The sequence below is a fragment of the Salmo trutta genome, chromosome 9, assembly GCF_901001165.1.
Source record: "Salmo trutta chromosome 9, fSalTru1.1, whole genome shotgun sequence".
NCBI lineage: Eukaryota > Metazoa > Chordata > Actinopteri > Salmoniformes > Salmonidae > Salmo > Salmo trutta.
Window position 1 is genome coordinate 288,027 of NC_042965.1, and position 16,909 is coordinate 304,935.

A 16,909-nucleotide genomic window follows, 5' to 3' on the forward strand; every position below is an offset into this window, starting at 1 on the left:
CCACTGTGATCAATTCAGTGTCAGGACGGCTCTAGGTCGCATGCAACCGACCAGTGGCAGAGTATCTTTGAGTCCACAAACTCTCAGATTACTCTCCTCTGACTCGGTTTTGCTTACGCCTCCAAGGTGCCCCCCTCACACAGGAATACACACTCAGAGCCTACGATTAATTGTCTCTGGCCCCCTCCCAGTTAGGGGGAGTGATGAGCTCTACAGCAGAGTCTAACAACTCAATCGCTGGTTGAAAACTGTGTTCTGCCCCTCCCAAAAGATAGAATTTGTAGATAACTGGCCCTCTTTCTGGGACTCACCCACAAACAGGACCAAGCCTGGCCTGTTGAGGAGTGACGGACTCCATCCTAGCTGGAGGGGTGCTCTCATCTTATCTACGAACATAGACAGGGCTCTAACTCCTCTAGCTCCACAATGAAATAGGGTGCAGGCCAGGCAGGCCAGCTTAGTGGAGTCAGCACAGTCAGCGGAGTCAGCGTAGTCAGCTCAGTGGAGTCAGCGTAGCACAGTCAGCGTAGTCAGCTCAGCTTTCCCCATTGAGACCGTGTCTGTGCCTCGATCTAGATTGGGCAAAATTAAAAATGCCAGTGTTCGCTTTAGTAATCTCACTAGTATAAAGACCTCCTCCATTCCTGCCATTATTGAAAGAGATTGTGATACTTCACATCTCAAAATTGGGTTACTTAATGTTCGATCCCTCACTTCCAAGGCAGTTATAGTCAATGAACTAATCACTGATCATAATCTTGATGTGATTGGCCTGACTGAAACATGGCTTAAGCCTGATGAATTTACTGTGTTAAATGAGGCCTCACCCCCTGGTTACACTAGTGACCATACCCCCCGTGCATCTGGCAAAGGCGGAGGTGTTGCTAACATCTACTATAGCAAATTTCAATTTACAAAAAAAAAAACAATGATGTTTTCGTCTTTTGAGCTTCTAGTCATGAAATCTATGCAGCCTACTCACTCACTTTTTATAGCTACTGTTTACAGGCCTCCTGGGCCATATGCAGTGTTCCTCACTGAGTTCCCTGAATTCCTATCGGATCTTGTAGTCATAGCAGATAATATTCTAATTTTTGGTGACTTTAATATTCACATGGAAAAGTCCACAGACCCACTCCAAAAGGTTTTCGGAGCCATCATCGACTCAGTGGGTTTTGTCCAACATGTCTCTGGACCTACTCACTGCCACAGTCATACTCTGGACCTAGTTTTGTCCCATGGAATAAATGTTGTGGATCTTAATGTTTTTCCTCATAATCCTGGATTATCGGACCACCATTTTATTGCGTTTACAATTGCAACAAATAATCTGCTCAGACCCCAACCACGGAGCATTAAAAGTCGTGCTATAAATTCTCAGACAACCCAAAGATTCCTTGATGCCCTTCCAGACTCCCTCTGCCTACCCAAGGACGCCAGAGGACAAAAATCAGTTAACCACCTAACCGAGGAACTTCATTTAACCTTGCGCAATACCCTAGATGCAGTTGCACCCCTAAAAATTAAAAACATCTGTCATAAGAAACTAGCTCCCTGGTATACAGAAAATACACAAGCTCTGAAGCAAGCTTCCAGAAAATTGGAACGGAAATGGCGCCACACCAAACTGGAAGTCTTCCGATTAGCTTGGAAAGACAGTACCGTGCAGTATCGAAGAGCCCTCACTGCTGCTCGATCATCCTATTTTTCCAACTTAATTGAGGAAAATAAGAACAATCCGAAATTTATTTTTGATACTGTCGCAAAGCTAACTAAAAAGCAGCATTCGCAAATGGAGGATGGCTTTCACTTCAGCAGTAATACATTTATGAACTTCTTTGAGGAAAAGATCATGATCATTAGAAAGCAAATTACGGACTCCTCTTTAAATCTGGGTATTCCTCCAAAGCTTCATTGTCCTGAGTCTGCACAATTCTGCCAGGACCTAGGATCAAGGGAGATACTAAAGTGTTTTAGTACTATATCTCTTGACACAATGATGAAAATAATCATGGCCTCCAAACCCTCAAGCTGCATACTGGACCCTATTCCAACTAAACTACTGAAAGAGCTGCTTCCTGTGCTTGGCCCTCCTTTGTTGAACATAATAAACGGCTCTCTATCCACCGGATGTGTACCAAGCTCACTAAAAGTGGCAGTAATAAAGCCTCTCTTGAAAAAGCCGAATCTTGACCCAGAAATTATAAAAAATGATCGGCCTATATCGAATCTTCCATTCCTCTCAAAAAATTTTGAAAAAGCCGTTGCACAGCAACTCACTGCCTTCCTGAAGACAAACAATGTATACGAAACGCTTCAGTCTGGTTTTAGACCCCATCATAGCACTGAGACTGCACTTGTGAAGGTGGTAAATTACCTTTTAATGACGTCAGACCGAGGCTCTGCATCTGTCCTCGTGCTCCTAGATCTTAGTGCCGCTTTTGATACCATCGATCACCACATTCTTTTGGAGAGATTGGAAACCAAAATTGGTCTACATGGACAAGTTCTGGCCTGGTTTAGATCTTATCTGTCGGAAAGATATCAGTTTGTCTCTGTGAATGGTTTGTCCTCTGACAAATCAATTGTAAATTTCGGTGTTCCTCAAGGTTCCGTTTTAGGACCACTATTGTTTTCACTATATGTTTTACCTCTTGGGGATGTCATTCGAAAACATAATGTTAAATTTCACTGCTATGCGGACGACACACAGCTGTACATTTCAATGAAACATGGTGAAGCCCCAAAATTGCCCTCGCTAGAAGCCTGTGTTTCAGACATAAGGAAGTGGATGGCTGCAAACTTTCTACTTTTAAACTCGGACAAAACAGAGATGCTTGTTCTAGGTCCCAAGAAACAAAGAGATCTTCTGTTCAATCTGACAATTAATCTGGATGGTTGTACAGTCGTTTCAAATAAAACTGTGAAGGCCCTCGGCGTTACTCTGGACCCTGATCTCTCTTTTGAAGAACATATCAAGACTGTTTCAAGGACAGCTTTTTCCATCTACGTAACATTGCAAAAATCAGAAACTTTCTGTCCAAAAATGACGCAGAAAAATTAATCCATGCTTTTGTTACTTCTAGGCTGGACTACTGCAATGCTCTACTTTCCGGTTACTCGGATAAAGCACTAAACAAACTTCAGTTAGTGCTAAATACGGCTGCTAGAATCCTGACTAGAACCAAAAAATTTGATTATATTACTCCAGTGCTAGCCTCCCTACACTGGCTTCCTGTTAAGGCAAGGGCTGATTTCAAGGTTTTACTGCTAACCTACAAAGCATTACATGGGCTTGCTCCTACCTATCTTTCCGATTTGGTCCTGCCATACATACCTACACGTATGCTACGGTCACAAGACGCAGGCCTCCTAATTGTCCCTAGAATTTCTAAGCAAACGGCTGGAGGTAGGGCTTTCTCCTATAGAGCTCCATTTTTATGGAATGGTCTGCCTACCCATGTGAGAGACGCAGACTCAGTCTCAACCTTTAAGTCTTTACTGAAGACTTATCTCTTCAGTAGGTCCTATGATTAAGTATAGTCTGGCCCAGGAGTGTGAAGGTGAACGGAAAGGCTAGAGCAACGAACCGCCCTTGCTGTCTCTGCCTTGCCGGTTCCCCTCTTTCCACTGGGATTCTCTGCCTCTAACCCTATTACAGGGGCTGAGTCACTGACTTACTGGTGTTCTTCCATACCGTCCATGGGAGGGGTGCGTCACTTGAGTGGGTTGAGTCACTGACGTGGTCTTCCTGTCTGGGTTGGCGCCCCCCCCTTGGGTTGTGCCATGGCACAGCCAGAAGAGGACTGGCCACCCCTCATAGCCTGGTTCCTCTCTAGGTTTCTTCCTAGGTTTTTGGCCGTTCTAGGGAGTTTTTCCTAGGGAGTTTTTCCTAGCCACCGTGCTTCTTTCACATGCATTGCTTGCTGTTTGGGGTTTTAGGCTGGGTTTCTGTACAGCACTTTGAGATATCAGCTGATATACGAAGGGCAATATAAATTAAATTGATTTGATTTATCTAAAAACTCGACTTCGCGTGTTTCGCTCACCTTTTAATAAATACAAATAACTACATTTGAGATGTGGTATCCACTCGGCTCGCTGTCTCATAGATCAAAGTTCCCGAACTGTGGTCTCAATGAGATCCCAAGTTAAAGGGATCCCGCGTGCACGATTTACCCAGGTTGTCAGGAGCGGTCATCAAGTGAAGATTCACATCCCCATCTCCGTCATCAAATGTGGTGGTTAATTTCTTTACTATCAAATGAGGAGAGACAAACTGATCACACGAGTCAGAGTTATACTTAAACTAAATCTTTAATCACTTATTAATAAGGGAGCAGGTCAATACAACGCACACATATAAAGTGAATTGATTGAGTGCTCTACGATATTGATGGCTGGTCATGGCTGGTCGACGATTCACGAACAAATGATTCATTGAGAGCCCCAAGAAAAAATACAAAGGTCTTTTATAGCCAAGATACACCCCTTTCAACCTACATGACGAACAACAGATATATAAAATGGGTCACAAGGTTATGATCTGTATGAAAGATACCGATAATACATAGCAGACAGTATCTGCTGTGTCAACAGTTGTCATTGTATAGAGACCAGTGTCTGGCCCTCCGACTACCAAACTGGAACCATCTCTCCCTGGTACGTATAGAATAGAAACATTAAGTCATGCTCTGGAATGCTCTTTAGGTTTTATCACCCAAAAGACATCGTAAATCTCCTGTCAGTGTTATCGCCCAGAGGCCCATCGTCAGTAGAACACACAGACAGTAGTTAACTTACATCTAGACGTTCCGCTAGCGGAACACCTGCTCCAATATCCAATGATAGGCGTGGCGCGAATGACAAATTCCTCAAAAACCCCAAAACTTCCATTTTTCAAACATATGACTATTTTACACCATTTTAAAAGACAAGACTCTCCTTTATCTAACCACACTGTCTGATTTCAAAAAGGCTTTACAACGAAAGCAAAACATTAGATTATGTCAGCAGAGTACCCAGCCAGAAATAATCAGACACCCATTTTTCAAGCTAGCATATAATGTCACATAAATCCAAACCACAATTTTTATGCCATTTTTCTCATAAAAAAGCGATAATATTCTGTTAATGTTGCGACAGTTCGTTTCTGGTAACAGAACAAAATAGTCAGCACATAGTAACTTCTGATTTAGCTGTACTTTAATTAATGCAAACACGTGCGTGGTATATGTGTCGTTCGTATACGGTCTCTCTGTGACACCTCGCAGGGCGAAACAGAAGAAGAGAACGACACATCCTATTGTTCTCTCTTTTATACTCTAACAGAGATACTTCCTGCTCAATGCTGGCCTGTCCGAGGGAGGAGGAGCGTGGTTTAAACTTGCTCCTCCTGTCGTCGGCGTGTAGGCTGATCCCAGCGTCGTGACGCACTTCCTGTTGCCGGTTGTAGTTCTTCTTGTCTTCAGTTGATTTACTCGTAGTTTATGTACTTAGCGTAGCTTCCCCAGTATATTATAAAGGTTATGCATACAAATAGCCAGTTCAACCCTAACAATTCCGACCGGGAAACTGTGTTTTAGTACAAAGAGAGAGAAAGTAAACATGGAGTCGACTCGTGCATGCGCCTCAGTCTCATAGTACTCTGACCGACCACTATCCAAACGCTCTAATGTTTTTCAGCCAGGGCCTGCAAAGCCACCATTCAGCTTTTTGCCGCCTTCTGAGAGCCCATGGGAGCCGTAGGAAGTGTCACGTAACAGCAGAGATCCCCTGTTTTGGATAGAGATGATCAAAAAGGCCAAGAAATGGTCAGACAGGGTACTTCCTGTACAGAATCTTCTCAGGTTTTGGCCTGCCATTTGTGTTCTGTTATACTCACAGACACCATTCAAACAGTTTTAGAAACTTTGGTGTGTTTTCTATCCAAAGCTACTAATTATATGCATATTCTAGTTTCTGGGCAGGAGTAATAACCAGATTAAATCGGGTACGTTTTTTATCCGGCCGTGAAAATACTGCCCCCTATCCATAACAAGTTAACTATTGTGTGTGTGTTTTACTGACGATGGGCTTCTGGGAGATAACACTGACAGGAGATTTGCGATGTATTTTTTGTGATAAAACCTAAAGAGCATTCCAGAGCATGAGTTAATGTTTCTGTTCTATACCGTACCAGGGAGAGATGGTTCCAGTTTGGAGTTGGAGGGCCAGACACTGGTCTCTATACAATGACAACTGTTGACACAGCAGATACTGCTATGTATTATCGGTATCTTTCATACAGATCATAACCTTGTGACCCATTCTATATATCTGTTGTTCGTCATGTAGGTTGAAAAGGGTGTATCTTGGCTATAAAATACCTTTGTACTTTTGTCTTGGGGCTCTCAATTAATCATTTGTTCGTGAATCGTCAACCAGCCATAACCAGCTATCAGTATCGTAGAGCACTCAATAAATTCACTTTATATGTGTGCGTTGTATTGACCTGCTCCCTTATTAATAAGTGATTCAAGATTTAGTTTAAGTATAACTCTGACTTGTGTGATTAGTTTCTCTCCTCATTTGATATTAAAGAAATTAACCACCACACGATTTCAGCTGGAATTAACCTATGAACAAAATAAACATATAATAATACTATGTTTCCTAACCCTATACAAAGTGGACCACTAACTATTTCACCTGATTTAACTAGAGTAATCAACAGCTGGATGAGTAGTTGACTGAATGGATCAATGATAGTGTATGGCTACAACATGGGAAACAGTTTTAGTCCCCAAGCAAAGGGTCAGGAAACACTGCAACAGATTTAGACAACATTCAAGACCTTAAATTATGACAAAATAATACATCATCTTTACTTACATTGGAACCTTGAAGTCTGTGCAGAGAACTCTGACGGCCGCCTCTCCTTTGTCTTTGACGATCCTCAGGAGTCTTTCTACAGACATGAACCAGGAGCTCCATCTTGTAGCATTCGAGCGCAGCAGCTGGAGGTAGCAAGCATCTTCAACAGTTTTGGCTGCAAGTATGGATCTTCCGCATTTGCTTGGCACTTGCCAAATGTTGAGCGGGACACTTTTTTTGTAAGCCTCGCTGGATGTTGCTTTCAGGGCATCGACTGTAGATACTAAGTTGATAGGTGGCAAGCACAGCGCTAGTGCTTCGCCAGCTGGTACTAAAAATTATTATCATCATTCAGGATCATTGTCACATCAACAAACTCCACCTCTTCACTCTCCTCTTGTTCCTCTTTACCATCTTACTGTCCTGGCTGAGCTGCTTCACCACTCACTGCTTCCACTGCCTCGTTGTTTTCGTCTTCTCCAAAAACTTTCAAAGCTTTCAAGAAGTTAGAGCTGTTGTCTGTTGTTGTTCTCACAATCTTAATCCGGATTTCAAACTCAGAATGAATGTAATTTAGGGCGCCTGCCAACACATCAAAGGTGTGCGATCCTCTCAACCGTTTACAGGCCAGGGCTGCAGAGCATCTATTGAGACTGTCAGGGTCTATCCAGTGGGCTGTAAAAGCAATGCAGCTCCATCTTCTTGCAGACCAGCAGTTGATGGTGGTAGCAATATGGTCAACTCCTCTCATGGCCTCAGTCACCTTCTTCTTCATTTCCTTGGAGGCTTCATCAATCATGGAGCACAGTGTGGGCCTTGATAAGATATTTGAGTTAGGCTGCAGATCCTGGACAAACTCTCTGAACGGTTCATGTTCTACAACAGCGGATCGGTGGAGCCCTTGGACCACATACTTTACCACAGCATTGTTGATGGACTTTTGAGACACTGTCTTCGGTAATGTGCTCTGCTTGATGGTGGAGGGAGTCTTAAGGGCACGTTTTCTCTTCAGTGTGTTTGCCATCAGTTCTCCATACTTCTTATGATGGTGTACATGCTTTCTCTGAAATAAGAAGAAAAGGAAAAGAGAAAGACAGTTACTGAGCCAGACAAATACCATCACCAAATACTTAAGGTATAGGATGCTAATTTTAACGTTATAAAAAACATTAGTTAAGTGAGAGTTTATGACCACCATTTAATTAATATTGCAATGAGAAAAAACTATGTTAATTGATCTAGCTAGTAGGTTACGTCAATAACTTAAGTCTACAGTAATTAGCAAGGTTAGAACAACTTAATCAACTAACACAAGGAATAAAATTGCTAGCTAACTGGGTGTTAGCTAAAATTTGAAAGCTAACATTAGTTAGCTAGCTAGCTTGAGCAGGTGATTAAAGAAAAGGTATTTGGCTAGAATAACGTTAGCTAACTAAAATGTGCCCAGATTCGGTTACTGCCTGTTAGCTAGCTTGTGAAACAAGCTAACAAAACTTCCGAATCTGGGCACATTCTAGCCAGCTAAAGTAGGTAGCTACTAGCTAGTGAACTGTTTAGGTAAAGGATTAGCTAGCATCAACTAACACCGCTTGTTGCATTAGCAAATGCGGGCTAACTAGGTTAGCTAATGTTAGATAGCTAATATTATTCTAGCTAGCTAGCAACAGCAGACTTACCTCAATGTGGTAGACTTACCTCAATGTGTTTTTTTAGGTTCAACGGCGAGTTCTTGAACGCTAGTATTTCCTAAACTTTTGATAAACATAACAGACATTTCATCCTGTAGGATGAATCATTCATTCCGAGAAAAGAAAACGTTTATTTTAGATACAGCCAAAGGTGATTGTCCTCATCGGGAGGTGGAGGTTGATCGATGTCGGAAATGATTGTGCGATTTCGGACACGCTTGGGCAAAGTGCTGTGACAGGCTCCCGGTTGGTGGGGTTTACACTTTAGGACCCTTGGATTTGCCCAAACTGAAGAGGATTGGATCAACTCTGTATGTCGTCGCCTGCAAAACAAGTTCCCCCATGAGTGTGCCGATTCGCCGATGTTGCATGCATCTTTTTTCCAACATGATTCGTTTGTTTTCTTCTAGCTTCAGATTTCTAGCGAGTTACAAAGGTGTCAGGGGAAATGTATCAGAGTAAAAGTATACTTTTGACATTTTTTATGTAGTGAAGTCAAAGTAAAGGTCAACAGAAATATAAATATTAAAGTAAAGTACAGATTCCCCAAAAAACTACTTAAGTACAGTAACAAAGTATTTCTACTTCGTTACTTTACACAACTGGTGTTTCCCCAGGTCAAGTATGCAGACATTTGCTCATTTTCAGTCAGAATAGGACCTGCACAAACTTTTTTCCCCTTGCGCATTTTCAATCCCACATTGCCATCATTGTGGTTTTCCTTAGTAATAATAACTTTGGACATGTGCTCGTTCCTATCAAAGTAAGCGCCTTATTACGCTATCATAATAAATATATGGCGCTTCCACTATATCACACCATAGGTATGTAATGTTTGTATATATGTACACTACCTGTCAAAAGTTTGGACACACCTACTCAATCAAGAGTTTTTCTTCATACAAAGTAGAATAATAGTGAAGACATCAACTATGAAATAACATACAGTTGAAGTCGGGAACTTTACATACACATAGGTTGGAGTCATTAAAACTTGTTTTTCAACCACTCCACAAATTTCTTGTTAACAAACTATTGTTTTGGCAAGTCAGTTAAGACATCTACTTAGTGCATGATGCAAGCAATTTTTCAAACAATTGTTTACAGACAGATTATTTCACTTATAATTCACTGTATCACAATTCAAGGGGGTCAGAAGTTTACATACACTAAGTTGACTGTGCCATAAAACAGCTTGGAAAATTCCAGAAAGCGATGTCATGGCTTTAGAAGCTTCTGATAGGCTAATTGACATCATTTGAGTCAATTGGAGGTGTACCTGTGTATGTATTTGTCACGTCCTGACCAGTAAAAGGGGTTATTTGTCATTGTAGTTTGGTCAGGGTGTGGCAGGGGGTGTTTGTGTTGTGTGTTTTGGTGTTTTTGGTTTAAGTTCTATGTTTTCTATTTCTGTTTATATCTAGTTTTCTATTTCTATGTTGGGTTTTTGGCAATGACCTCAAATTAGAGGCCGCTGGTTGTCGTTGCCTCTAATTGGAGGCCATATTTAGTTGTGTTTGTTTCACTTGTGTTTTGTGGGTGGTTGTTTTCTGTATAGCCTGGGAGCCTTATGGAACTGTTTTCGTCATTTGTTTATTTTGTTTAAGTGTTTTCTTTAAATAAATTATTAAGAAGATGAGCACTTTACCCGCTGCGCGTTGGTCCAATCCTTACGACGCCCATGACAGTATTTCAAGGCCTACCTTCAAACTCAGTGCCTCTTTGCTTGACATCATGGGAAAATCAACAAAAACAATCAGCCAAGACCTCAGAAAAAAATTGTAGGCCTCCACAAGTCTGGTTCATCCTTGGGAGCAATTTCCAAACGCCTGAAGGTACCACATTCATCTGTATAAACAATAGTATACAAGTATAAACACCATGGGACCACACAGCCGTCATACCGCTCAGGAAGGAGACGCGTTCTGTCTCCTAGAGATGAACGTACTTTGGTGCGAAAAGTGCAAATCAATCCCAGAACAACAGCAAAGGAAATTGTGAAGATTCTGGAGGAAACAGGTACAAAAGTATCTATATCCACACAGTAATACTGGTCCTTTATCGCCATAACCTGAAAGGCCGCTCAGCAAGAAAAAAGACACTGATCCAAAACCGCCAAGAAGCTGGTCGGGTGTGTGTCTTGACCTCCGCCGAACCCCTGAGACTGACTCACCGAACCCCTGGGGTTCGATCGAACCCAGGTTAAGAACCACTGGTTTAGATCAAACGTGCAGACTTTTTTTCTTAAAATTATTGTTTTATGTAGGATGCTACATTTTTGACCAGTTGCAATTGTAAGTAGGCCTAATAAAGCCTCATAGCCTACCTCAGCCAGTTAAGTTATTTTATATAGGTCTAGGCTCTGAAAAAATAGACTCCAATTAAGCTCTCTTGTTGTTTGTAAAGTCAAATTAAAATGAAGATTATTATTGAAATGAATCGCTCGACTGGTGTAGGCTTTCCCCATCTGTAGGTGTGCAACACTTGCATAACAAGCTAGCTATATTTTCAGCACCAGCCTACACCTGCACCAGCCTACTCCGGCCAGTGAAGGCCTGCCCCGGCCAAACCCGCTGGGCCAATTGTGCACTGCCCTATGGCACTCCCAATCACGGTCAGATGAGATACAGCCTGAATTCGAACCATAGATTTAAAAAAAATCTGAACATTAACTGTGTGTAGGTAGATACGTGTGTAGGTAGATGTGGAAAGATGGATACAAATGATTTGTTGCAAGTTGGGGAGGGGGGAGGGGGGTTCACACCTAGCTCGGTTATTATGTACTGTTTTGTACTGTTTTTTTATTCTGTATATATGAATTATAAACTCATGTTTCTAGACTATTGCATAGTTAGAATCACTGAAGCTGGAGACATATCTCCATCACTAACTTTAAGCATCAGCAGTCAGAGCAGCTCACAGATCCTTGCAGCTGTACATAGCCCATCTGTAAATAGCCCATCCAACTACCCTCATCCCCATATTGTTATATATTTTTTTTTGCTTCTTTGCACCCCAGTATCTCCACTTGCACATTCATCTTCTGCACATCTATCACTCCAGTGTTTAAATGCTAAATTGTAATTACTTCGCCACTATGGCCTTTTTATTGCCTTATCTACCTAATCTTACCTCATTTGCACACACTGTATATAGATTTTCTCTATTGTGTTATTGACTGTACGTTTGTTTATTCCATCTGTAACTCTGTTGTTGTTTGTGTCGCACTGCTTTGCTTTATCTTGGCCAGGTCGCAGTTGTAAATGATCTCAACTGGCCTACCTGGTTAAATAAAGGTGAAATAAAAAATATTAGACAATTCTTTAGTAAAGGTTGAATAGTCTATTGTTCAGCTAATAACCCATCCTGCTACGCTTGTGAAAAACCAATAACACTTTTTCCCCTTTCAACATGTTAAAGATTCCAATAGATAGTGTTTTTAGCCACAATCGGCCCCAACCCCAATTAATGCATTTGGGAACGGTCAATAGCGTGCTGGACTTCGGGCTAGAATATTGTGGGTTCGAAACCTGCTCCCTGTTTGTTTCATTACATTATTATGCAGGTCTCAGAGCAAATAGCCTGGATTGTTACTCCCATCTCATTCCTCGCTCTCTTGTCATTGGCAGGATGTACTATTTTTTATTCTGTATATATGAATGATAAAACTCATGCTTCTAGTCTATTGCATAGTTACAATGTGCAATAATTGATGTCCCAGGAGCAGGAGTAGTAAACACTGTTGATAACACAGTGTATGATTGTAATACATAAATGCAGACACAGCATCATTCACAGAATGTAGCTTTATACACCTGGTATTGGATATGACAGAAAAAAAACTTGTTAAATAGCAATTTTCGTCAATTAACTTTATGACAAAAAAATATGCACAATTGTTTGTCTCTACATTAACTAACATATTCCTCTCAATTGTACATTTTTTGCTTGACTCGTTATGACGTTATAACTACTTACATTTGCCTCCCTGTAATGTTGTCAGCCATCTTTGCTGAAGAAAGTCACCAGGGAGGGGTGGCTCCGCGTCAAATTTGTCATTGGAACCACTCGATATGATTGGTCATATAAAAACCTTGGGACCCAAATGCATAATGAGTGCTCTAACACCCCCTTGTGGTGGTCTGGAGCAATGATGCTGTGACCCTGGGTACTTCTAAGTCCCGTGGTGTAAGCTTGCAACTTTTAAACGAGGAACCACTGTACCACTTTTAGTCTTAATATTTACTGCACTACTCACTGTTTAGCACATGACCTCACATATGAATCCTTAAAGAGATGGGCGTGGCTGGCTTAAAAGGATGTGAACAATGCTGAATGGGTGTAGACAAAGGAGAGCACCCCAGTAGGTACCAAATCTTTCAAAGGCCCTTTTCTCAAAAGTTGATCAACTTTCAAAGCAGAATTCCTCAATTGCAGTGTATGATGTACCATTTTGTAGCTCTGAGTCACAATTTCCCAAACACAATATCAAATTTTGTTGCATAATACCGATTTGAGCTGGTCAGTAACATTTGGTCCCTTTCTCCCTCATAACTTAGCCTACTGTTCTGACTTGGTGGTGCACATGTAGCCTATAGCCTGTTTTAGAGAAATGTCCTCATCGAATTTTGTAAGAGCTTTCATTGTCTGCTTATATGCCCCTTTTATTTATCCTACAGTTCTGACTTGGTGTACAGGGAGAATACTGCAAGAATGGTCCGTGTTCTGAATTCCTTCGCTGTACATTTCAAAAGTGCTGAACAAATAGTTATATTGACTACGTCCGTCCTAGCTCGCTCATTAATGTCTTAATCTAAATTACGGATTGTCTCTTTCCGCTCGTTGTCCCCTTATGCCATGGTTTGTACATCTGAATTGTCAGTAGAAACTATATTTGTTTAAGCAAGTCAGCCATATCAGCTCGGTTTTTTAAAAAGGCAGTAAATGAGGCTGAATTAACTGTTTTGCTTCCAGATAAGGCTCCACTGATAGCCAGGGGTAGCGGTGGTAATGATTCACTCCATGGAGCTGTTTAGTGTTGTGTAGTGGCTTTACTGGCATGCATCAAAAATATCTTGCCCCACCAAGATTTTCATGCTAAGATTGCTATGGCAAACAGTGTGAAGTCATACATTAAACATATTTATTGTCAGGCTTTTGACGTTCATCTTCACATTTAGAACAAATACTGACATTTTAGTGATGACATATAGGCAGTCAACAAATTACAAATAAGCAGGTGTAGTCTTGTAGGCTACAACTCTTGTGCAACTCGTGTTGCCTATGTAGGCTTAAATCTAAACATTTTCAATATTGTCCATAGGTGAACATCTGTAGCCATGATGACATACCACATATGGTTGGACTACGTACATTTCACATGCAGGGTAATAAAATAGGTGCAGGGTTTGCAAGAATTTTCCACATAGTCGAAAAAGAGATGTGCAAGTTAATGAATCATCAATTTTTAAAGGTGAAGTTGAGGTAGCATTCGATACTATGACATTCCTAGTGGAACATTTTTGGATAGCTGGAAAAATAAATGCTGGTTAGGAGAGACACATTTACAGTCTGGTCCATTCCATCTCTCAAATCCCATTTCACCTCTGTCCACAACAAAAGTGAAGTTACATTTCACATGCATCATTCTTGGAAGGGTCCCAACACAAGGATACAGAAGCCTATCTCCGACAATGATGGGAATAGGAATATGTTTTGGGTGTTCACGTTGAACCCGGTTAATTTACTTTTACAGAAGATAAATGAGGTGTAGTTTATATTTTTCACATATGTCACCACAACATGTGCATTAATTCATTCAATTAATACCAGGTTAGAAATGAAAATGTGTCAGTCTTTACAGTCAAAAAAAGAAAAGAAATAGAAGAGCGTGGGTAGGCTACCAGAGAAAGTTTGGGGAGAAATAGTGGAAAAGGAAATTGAAGCAAACATGGGCCATGGGTGTTGCGCAAAATTAGGCATTTAGATTGTTCACACCGGTCGCCCCAAGACCCTTGCTATGCTTAAAATTCTTCCTGTCTTTGCTCATCCTTAAGTGATCAAAACCGATTCTGTGTGTGAGAGAAAAAAACAGAAACATCAACACCTACAGTCTTGACACATTACTTAAATAGTTGACACAGTGTTAACTCCCAACCCTGGTCCTGGAGAGCCAGGTTGTAAACTTTTGTTCTAACATTTAGATCTTGATTCAGTTGGTTTATAGGTCTGAAAAAGAAACTTGGCACTCTGTGGGGTCTCTATAGGACTAGGGTTGGTGACTCCTTTGTAATAGCCTACCTTTCCTTCCGCTTGGGACACACTCTCCTCCACACCGTTCTCCATACCGCACCGCTTAGCGCTGGGCTACCCCAGATGTACAACGCTGGTGTGACCAATGCGTTAAACCTCGCCAAGATGGCAAACAGATTCGTTGCCTCATTCCTAAACTTCAGACCGCGGTAAGTTAGCTGCCGCAGTATGATATTGACAAAGGAGGGAGCCCATAACACTAAGAAGCATATGACCACAAACACTATGATGCGCAGAGACTCTTTCTTGTTATCTCTCTCAGTGCTGGGTGCCTCTCGCCCTAGCTGGTTTCTGGCTATGATGTACAACTTGATGGTCATCAATACCTTGGTGAGAACTATTATTTGCAAAGTCATAACGCCGAATGCATTGATCTGCGCAGCTTTTGAGATGGGAACCATGTTTTGCACCAATAATATGGAATAGGTGTAAATCCAACAAAACACACAAATTCCAATGACAAACGAACGTGACATGAAGCGATTGTAAAAAAAGGGGTGGCACACTGCAAAGTACCTGTCAAATTGCGCAAACAAAAATGTGAGCACATTCACCCCTAAGAATGAAGGCAAAATGTAAAACGTTCCATTCCTGGATGGGTAGCCTTCTTGAACATCGAAGAGACCGAGGTAGTAAATGGAAAAACCAGTCAGTGTGTCACTGATGCTGGTGTTCAACATGAATATGAACCGGTTCTGTATTCGCAGAGATCTCGTGCTAAAGATAGCGATCACTACCGAGCCAGCGAGGAGAATGGCACTTGTAGCGAACAGAATGTGGAAAATGAAGATAAGAACATCCTCGGGGCTGTCGAAGTCAACCGACAGTGGAATGGTCGCATTTGAGAGCATCGTGACGTTCCGTCAGATGGTGAGCGATGAATCAGTATTTATAGCCCAACCACCATGTCTAATGAATGCACGTCTCTCCTGAGGGTCAGCACATTGTCACCAGAGTAAATATGTTTATAGGCACACAATTAGCGTTATTATGCAAGGTCAGGGGTAGATTGGGCCTGAGATGGGAACATGGAAAGTTTAACCACTATATGATTTGTATTGGGTGAAAAACAATGCCTTATCGTATTTAGATTACAAAATGCCATGTCAAGGAATTCATGTTTGCCATCGCCAAATCCCAATGCTCTTTATTATCCGAGGTGAGGGGTAGAAGGAGCCTAATTCCCTCTCTTACCTATTGCTAACTATCCACATATTGGGCCTTGCTAGGGAAAGAAGAGCCCACACATTAGTTTGAGTTAATCAGACCTGTAATCAGTAGGCTATAGGCCTAATGGTATCGTCTCAACCTGATTCCTTCCTCCATAGACTGTCTTGAATGATGTCACACTGCCAAATGTCTTGTAATATAATTATATTGTGCACTGGAGGAATCAAATGAGTTGTTATGGACCTTTTCTCAATTTGATTAGCTTAACTCCTGTGTCCTCTTTCCTCTGTCCTCTCTCGCCTCCTTTTGAAAAAGGTCAAAAATAATTGAGGAGAGTCAGCGAGTAGAGGGAAAGTGGACAAAAATGTTCTTGTATGAAAAGAGACACCTCATCAGGCAAATGACATTTACAATGTGCAGGGGCACCGGTTAGTTGAGGTAATATGTACATGTAGGTAGAGTTAAAGTGACTATGCATAGATAATAAACAGAGAGTGGCAGCAGCGTATTAGAGGGGTCTGGGTAGCCCTTTGATTAGCTATTCAGAAGTCGTATGGCTTGGGGGGTAGAAGCTGTTAAGAAGCCTTTTGGACAATGACTTGGCGCTCCGGTACTGCTTGCCGTGCGGTAGCAGAGGGAACAGTCTATGACTAGGGTGGCTGGAGTCTTTGACAATTTTTAGGGCCTTCATCTGACACCGCCTGATATAGAGGTCCTGAATGGCAGGAAGCTTGGCCCTGGTTATGTACTGGGCCGTACACACTACCCTTCGTAGTGCCTTGCGGTTGGAGGCGAAGCAGTTGCCATACCAGGCAGTGATGCAACCAGTCAGGATGCTCTCGATGGTGCAGCTGTAGAACCTTTTGAGGATCTGAGGACCCATG